Below are 8,884 nucleotides of genomic sequence, written 5' to 3'. Positions count from 1 at the left end.
GATCATGTAATCACTTAGATGACCAGAGGGATGTCTATCTGAGTGGGAGTTCATAAGATGAACTTAATTATCCTGAACATAGTCAAAAGACCTTTTGCAAATTATGTCGTAGCTCGCGCTTTAGTTCTACTGTTTTAGATATGTTCCTAGAGAAAATATAGTTGAAAGTTGATAGTAGCGATTATGCGAACAGTAGAAAGCTTATGTCCTTAATGCACTGCTCAGTGTGCTGAACCCCAAATGTCGTTTGTGGATGTTTCGAACATCGAACATACACGTTTTGATAACTACGTGATAGTTCAGTTAAATGGTTTAAGTAGAGGCACCAAAGACGTTTTCGAAACATCGCGGAACATATGAGATGTTTCGAGGGCTGAAATTGGGATTTCAGGCTCGTGCTCACGTCAAGAGGTATAAGACCTCCGACGATTCTCTTAGCCTGCAAACTAAGGGAGAAAATCTCAATCGTTGAGCTTGTGCTCAGATTGTCTGAGTGCAACAATCACTTGAATTGAGTGGGAGTTGATCTTCCAAATAAGATAGTGATGTTTCTCCAAAGTCATTGCCACCGAGCTGCTAGAGCTTCGTGATGAACTATAACATATCAGGGATAAATAAGATGATCCTTGAGGTATTTACGATGTTTGACACCGTGAAAGTAGAAATCAAGAAGGAGCATCAATTGTTGATGGTTGGTGAAACCACTAGTTTCAAGAAGGGCAAGGGCAAGAAGGGATACTTCATGAAACGGCAAATCAGCTGCTGCTCCAGTGAAGAAACCCAAGGTTGAACCCAAACCCGAGACTAAGTGCTTCTGTAATAAGGGGAACAGTCACTAGAGCAGAATTACCCTAGATACTTGGTAGATGAGAAGGCTGGCAAGGTCGATAGAAGTATATTGGATATACATTATGTTAATGTGTACTTTACTAGTACTCCTAGTAGCACCAGGGTATAAGATACCGGTTCGGTTGCTAAGTGTTAGAAACTCGAAATAAAAGCTACGGCATAAACGGAGACTAGCTAAAGGTGAGCTGACGATATGTGTTGGAAGTGTTTCCAATGTTGATATGATCAAGCATCGCACGCTCCCTCTACCATCGAGATTTGGTGTTTGCGTTGAGCATAGACATGATTGGATTATGTCTATCGCAATACGGTTATTCATTTAAAGAGAATAATGGTTACTCTATTTATTTGAATAATACCTTCAATGGTCTTGCACCTAAAATGAATGGTTTATTGAATCTCGATCGTAGTGATACACATTTTCATGCCAAAAGATATAAGATAGTAATGATAGTACCACTTACTTGTGGCACTGCCATGTAAGTCATAATGGTATAAAACGCATGAAGAAGCTCCATGTTGATGGATCTTTGGACTCACTCGTTTTTGAAAAGTTTGAGACATGCGAACCATGTCTATTGGTTTATATGCATGAAGAAACTCCATGCAAATGGACCGTTTGGACTCACTTGATTTTGAATCACTTGAGATATGCAAATCATACCACATGGGCAAGATGACTGAAAAGCCTCGTTTTCAGTAAGATGGAACAAGATAGCAACTTGTTGGAAGTAACACATTTTGATGTGTCCAATCCAATGAGTGCTGAGGCATGCAGTGAATATCGTTATGATCTTACTTCACAGATGATTCGAGTAGATGTTGAGAATATTTACTTGATGAAACACAAGTCTGAATTATTGAATGGTTCAAGTAATTTCAGAGTGAAGTAGAAGATCATTGTGACAAGAGGATAAAATGTCTATGATATGATCATAGAGATGAATATCTGAGTTACGAGTTTTGGCACACAATTAAGACATTGTGGAAATTGTTTCGCAATTAATACCGCCTGGAACACCATAGTGTGATGGTGTGTCCAAACATCATAGTTGCACCCTATTGGATATGGTGCGTACCATGATGTCTCTTATCGAATTACCACTATTGTCCATGGGTTAGGCATTAGAGACAACCACATTCACTTTAAATAGGGCACCACATAATTCCGTTGAGATGACACCGTATGAATTATGGTTTAGAGAAACCTAAGTTGTCGTTTCTTAAAAGTTTGGGGCTGCGACACTTATATGAAAAAGTTTCAAGTTGATAAGCTCGAACCCAAAGCGGATAAAATGCATCTTCATAGGAAACCCAAAACAGTTGGGTATACCTCCTAATTCAGATCCGAAAGCAATATGGATTGTTTCTTGAATCGGGTCCTTTCTCGAGGAAAAGTTTCTCTCGAAAGAATTGAGTGGGAGGATGGTGGAAACTTGATGAGGTTATTGAACCGTCTCTTCAACTAGTGTGTGGCAGGGCACAGGAAGTTGTTCCTGTGGCACCTACACCAATTGAAGTGGAAGCTTGTGATGTTGATCATGAAACTTTGGATCAAGTCACTACCAAACCTCGTGGGATGACAAGGATACGTACTACATCAGAGTGGTACGTAATCCTGTCTTGGAAGTCATGTTGCTGGACAACAATGAACCTACGAGCTATGGAGAAGCAATGGTGGGCCCGGATTCCGATAAATGGCTCGAGGCCATAAAATCCGAGAACGGATCCATGACTTTGGAAGAAATACTTGATGGTCGTAAGGCCATTGGGTACGGATGGATTTTAAAAGGAAGACAGACAATGATGGTAAAAATTACCATTAAGAAAGCTCGACTTGTCGTTAAGATATTTTCCGACAAGTTCAAGGAGTTGATTACGGTGAGGTTTTCTCACTCGTAGCGATGCTAAGAGTCTGTTGGAATTGGATTAGCAGTTACTGCATGATTGATGAAATCTTGCAGATAGGATGTCAAAACATTGTTTCCTCGACGTTATACTTGAGGAAAGGTTGTATGTGATACAACCTGAAGGTTTTGTCAAACGATGCTAATAAGTATGCAAAGCTCCAGCAATCCTTCTAAGGACTGGAGTGAGCATCTCGGAGTTGGAATGTGTGCTTTGATGATGATCAAAGATTTTGGGTTTGTACAAAGTTTATGAGAAACTTGTATTTCCAAAGAAGTGAGTGGGAGCACTATAGAATTTTTGATGAGTATATGTTGTTGACATATTGTTGATCAGAAATGACGTAGAATTTCTGGAAAGCATATAGGGTTATTTTGAAAGTGTTTTTCAATGAAAGCCTGGATTAAGCTACTTGAACATTGAGCATCAAGATCTATAAGGATAGATCAAAATGCTTAATAATACTTTCAAATGAGCACATACCTTGACATGATCTTGAAGGTGTTCAAGATGGACCAGTCAAAGAAGGAGTTCTTGCCTGAGTTGTAAGGTACGAAGTTAAGACTTAAAGCTCGACCTCGGCAGAATAGAGAGAAAGGACGAAGGTCGTCCCCTATGCTTAAGACATAGGCTCTACAGTATGCCATGCTGAGTACCGCACCTGAAATGTGCCTTGCCATGAGTCAGTCAAGGGGTACAAGAGTGATCCATGAATGGATCACAGACAGCGGTCAAAGTTATCCTTGGTAACTAGTGGACTAAGGAATTTTCTCGATTATTGAGGTGGTAAAAGAGTTCGTCGTAAAGGTTACGTCGATGCAAGCTTAACACCTATCCGGATAGCTCTAAGAAGAGATACCGGATACGTATTATGGGGCAACAATTTAGAATAGCTCCAAGTAGAACAGTTATTTGGAATAGCTCCAAATAGAGCGTGGTAGCTACATCTAGGAGATGACATAGAGATTTGTAAAGCACACACGGATCTGAAAGGTTCGGACCCGTTGACTAAAACCTCTCTCACAAGCAACATGATCAAACCTAAAACTCTTGGGTATTAGTCACATGGCGATGTGACCTGTGAGTGTTAATCACATGGCGATGTGAACTAGATTATTGACTCTAGTGCAAGTGGGAGACTGTTGGAAATATGCCCTAGAGGCAATAATAAAAGTGTTATTATTATATTTCCTTGTTCATGATAATTGTCTTTTATTCATGCTATAACTGTATTATCCGGAAATCGTAATACACGTGTGAATACATAGACCACAATATGTCCCTAGTGAGCCTCTAGTTGACTAGCTCGTTGTGATCAACAGATAGTCATGGTTTCCTGGCTATGGACATTGGATGTCGTTGATAACGGGATCACATCATTAGGAGAATGATGTGATGGACAAGACCCAATCCTAAGACTAGCACAAAAGATCATGTAGTTCATTTGCTAGAGCTTTGCCAATGTCAAGTATCTCTTCCTTCGACCATGAGAGCGTGTAACTCCTGGATACCGCAGGAGTGCTTTGGGTGTATCAAACGTCACAACGTAACTGGGTGACTATAAAGGTGCACTACATGTATCTCCGAAAGTATCTATTGTTTTATGCGGATCGAGACTGGGATTTGTCACTCCGTGTAAACGGAGAGGTATCTCTGGGCCCACTCGGTAGGACATCATCATATGCGCAATGTGACCAAGGAGTTGATCACGGGATGATGTGTTACGAAACGAGTAAAGTGACTTGCCGGTAACGAGATTGAACAAGGTATTGGATACCGACGATCGAATCTCGGGCAAGTAACATACCGATAGACAAAGGGAATTGAATACGGGATTGATTAAGTCCTTGACATCGTGGTTCATCCGATGAGATCATCGTGGAACATGTGGGAGCCATCATGGGTATCCAGATCCCGCTGTTGGTTATTGATCGGAGAACGTCTCGGTCATGTCTGCATGTCTCCCGAACCCGTAGGGTCTACACACTTAAGGTTCGATGACGCTAGGGTTATAAAGGAAGTTTGTATGTGGTTACCGAATGTTGTTCGGAGTCCCGGATGAGATCCCGGACGTCACGAGGAGTTCCGGAATGGTCCGGAGGTAAAGATTTATATATGGGAAGTCCTATTTTGGCCACCGGAAAATGTTCGGGATTTTTCGGTATTATACCGGGAAGGTTCTAGAAGGTTCCGGAGTGGGGCCCACCTGCATGGGGGGACCCACATGAACGTGGGTAGTGGGGGCAAGGCCCCACACCCCTGGTCAAGGCGCACCAAGACCCCCCTTAGAAGGAATAAGATCATATCCCGAAGGGATAAGATCAAGATCCCTAAAAAGGGGGGATAACAATCGGTGAGGAAGGAAATGATGGGATTTCTTTCCTCCCACCTTGGCCAACGCCCCAATGGACTTGGAGGGCAAGAAACCAGCCCCTCCACGCCTATATATAGTGGGGAGACGCATGGGAGCTGAAGACGAAGTTCTGGCGCAACCCTCCCCCTCTCCCAAGTCGTCCTCCTCTCCCGTGGTGCTTGGCGAAGCCCTGAAGGATTGCCACGCTCCTCCACCACCACCACGCCGTTGTGCTGCTGCTGGATGGAGTCTTCCTCAACCTCTCCCTCTCTCCTTGCTGGATCAAGGCGTGGGATACGTCACCGGGCTGTACGTGTGTTGAACGCGGAGGTGCCGTGCGTTCGGCACTTGATCATCGGTGATTTGAATCACGACGAGTACGACTTCATCAACCCCGTTCACTTGAACGCTTCCGCTTAGCGATCTACAAGGGTATGTAGATGCACTCTCCTTCCCCTCGTTGCTAGTCTCTCCATAGATTGATCTTGGTGATGCGTAGAAAATTTTGAATTTCTGCTACGTTCCCCAACAGCTATTGCTTTCTTCATGACTTATACAAAGTTCCTAAAACTATGAGATTATGCAACTCCCGTTTACCGGAGGAACACTTTGTGTGCTACCAAACGTCACAACGTAACTGGGTGATTATAAAGAGCTCTACAGGTGTCTCCAAAGGTAGATGTTGAGTTGGCGTATTTCGAGATTAGGTTTTGTCACTCCGATTGTCGGAGAGGTATCTCTGGGCCCTCTCGGTAATGCACATCACTATAAGCCTTGCAAGCAATGTGGCCAATGAGTTGGTTACAGAATGATGCATTACGTAACGAGTAAAGAGACTTGCCGATAACGAGAATGAACTAGGTATTGGATACCGACGATCGAACCTCGGGTAAGTAACATACTGATGACAAAGGGAACAACGTATGTTGTTATGTGGTTTGACCGATAAAGATCTTCGTAGAATATGTAGGAGCCAATATGAGCATCCAGGTTCCACTATTGGTTATTGACCGGAAACAGTTCTAGGTCATGTCTACATAGTTCTCGAACCCGTAGGGTCCGCACGCTTAAAGTTACGATGACAGTTTTATTATGAGTTTATATGTTTTGATGTACTGAAGGTTGTTCGGAGTCCCGGATGTGATCACGGACATGACGAGGAGTCTCGAAATGGTCGAGACATAAAGATTGATATATTGGAAGCCTATATTTGGATAACGGAATTGTTCCGGGAGAAATCGGGATTTTTCCGGAATACCGGGGGGTTACTGGAACCCCCCCGGGGGTTAATGGGCCTACATGGGCCATGAAGGAGAAGAGGAAGGGCCGGCTAGGGCAGGCCGCGCCCCCCTTTCCTCTTTCCCCTCCCCCCTTTCCTTCTCCACCAAGGCAAGAGGGGGTAGTCCTACTCCCGGTGGGAGTAGGACTCCTCCAGGCGCACCCCTAGGGGTCCGGCCGCACCTCCCCCTCCCTCCTTTATATACGGGGGCAGGGGGGCACCTCTAGACACACAAATTGATCTTCGTGATCGTTTCTTAGCCGTGTGCGGTGCCCCCCTCCACCATATTCCACCTCGGTCATATCGTTGCGGTGCTTAGGTGAAGCCCTGCGTCGGTAGAATATCATCATCGTCACCACGCCGTCGTGCTGACAGAACTCATCCCCGAACGTGTGCTGAACTCGGAGGTGCCGTACGTTCGGTGCTTGGATCGGTCGGATCGTGAAGACGTACGACTACATCAACCGCGTTGTCATAACGCTTCCGCTTTCGGTCTACGAGGGTACGTGGACACACTCTCCCCTCTCGTTGCTATGCATCACCATGATCTTGCGTGTGCGTAGGAATTTTTTTGAAATTACTATGTTCCACAACACGAAATCCTTCATGCATATAAACTACTCCCACGTGATCCAACCCGCATGGGATGACACCCCAGTCGATGGATCTGGACTGGTCGGAGTCAGACCACAACCCGCCATGCCGGAGACGGCCGAAGATTGCTGGAGGGGAGCTTGGGTGGTGGAGGGGAGCGGCTAGGGTTTGATCCGGCGAGCGGATGGGAAGGAATATATATGGGCTGGATATGAGGGGTGCCGGTCAGTCCGGACGTTTGAGACCCTTTGAGGCGTCTGTCTGGATCAAAATTCTGTGACCGGTCAGTGACTTGACCGTCCGTCTGGATGTTTGAGACGGACTTTGGATGTCTGGTTGTAGATGCTCTAATGTATGATACTCCACACTATAAAAAGCGCATGCTTACATTTAAATCCAGTAGACAACTAGACATGATACATTTTGTGTGAATTCGTGGGCCATCATACCCGGGTGCACGCAGCACGGATCTCTGGATAATCAAACCCCAGTAACCGATCAACCAGAACACGATGGGCACAGATGGTCGGCAGAAAGCCGAGTTGGACGCGATGGGCACACGGCGTGAGGTAACCGTCACGTTGTTGTTTGACGCTGACCCCTCCTATGTCACCGCCGCACCCATATGCCCCGCTAGGCAAAAATGCTTGGATCACATGTCCATGCGCTCTGAATAATGGACAGAGCACCGGCTGCACTGCAGGCTTGTGTGCCACACGCCCATGCAAAATTGATCCACAACCAACGCTTTGCTGAACGGGGCGTTTGGTTTGTGAGAGCATCTTTTTTTTCAAGAACATGCAAGAGCATTGCATGTCTTTTCCGTTAAGAAGAAGAGGGAGATCCCAATACAAAGATCATTACGGGGTCATATCCGTCGTCGAGGGCCATGGCCCACAACGGGCTTTTAGTGGATCTGAAAGGGGTGTCCACCCGCTACCCTAGCATGATGGTCGGCAGAAAGCCGAGTTGGATGCGATGGGCACACGGCATGAGGTAACCGTCACGTTGTTGTTTGACGCTGACCCCTCCTACGTCACCGCCGCACCCATATGCCCCGCCAGGCAAAAATGCTTGGATCACATGTCCATGCGCTCTGAATAATGGACAGAGCACCGGCTGCACTGCAGGCTTGTGTGCCACACGCCCATGCAAAATTGATCCACAACCAACGCTTTGCTGAACGGGGTGTTTGGTTTGTGAGAGCATCTTTTTTTTTCAAGAACATGCAAGAGCATTGCATGTCTTTTCCGTTAAGAAGAAGAGGGAGATTCCAATACAAAGATCATTATGGGGTCATATCCGTCATCGAGGGCCATGGCCCACAACGCACTTTTAGTGGATCTGAAAGGGGTGTCCACCCGCTACCCTAGCATGAGTCCACAGGCGGAGCTCAACACGAATTAGTGCGACAATGTCGGCTGGTGAGGATGTCTTGCGTTCAAAGATATGACTGTTACGCTCTAGCCAGATGTAACACAATGTGGCCTGATGTTCGTGTTCGTTTGCCTCCGTTGTTCTGCCGATACCGCCTCCGCCAGCTAAGGCCACCAGTCGGTAAGACACGTTCTTCCATCCGGTGTGAAGCGATGCAACCTCAGGGGAAGCAGCACGTTGTACCAGACCTCGGGCGCATAGGGGCAACCAAGAAGCATGCGCGTGGTGTTCTCATCTTCCTGGCAACATAGCTGACATAAATTGTAATCCCCTACAAAAAAAATCCGGTTTAAGGAAGAAAGGAAAGCCAATCTAGTATTTTCGTATCAAAACCTTTTATACTAAAAAATCTAGGTAGAAGGTCCTCAAATACATACTTCCCGCTACAAAAATATGCAGGCCGAACACACTCTCCGCAAATTTTCCCTCCTCTCACTCGCCCATCCGACCTGCACCGTCCCGCC

Source organism: Triticum dicoccoides, chromosome 2B (genome assembly GCF_002162155.2).
Source record: "Triticum dicoccoides isolate Atlit2015 ecotype Zavitan chromosome 2B, WEW_v2.0, whole genome shotgun sequence".
Lineage (NCBI taxonomy): Eukaryota > Viridiplantae > Streptophyta > Magnoliopsida > Poales > Poaceae > Triticum > Triticum dicoccoides.
The sequence above is the reverse complement of the archived record's forward strand: the minus strand, read 5'-3'. Positions refer to the sequence as shown.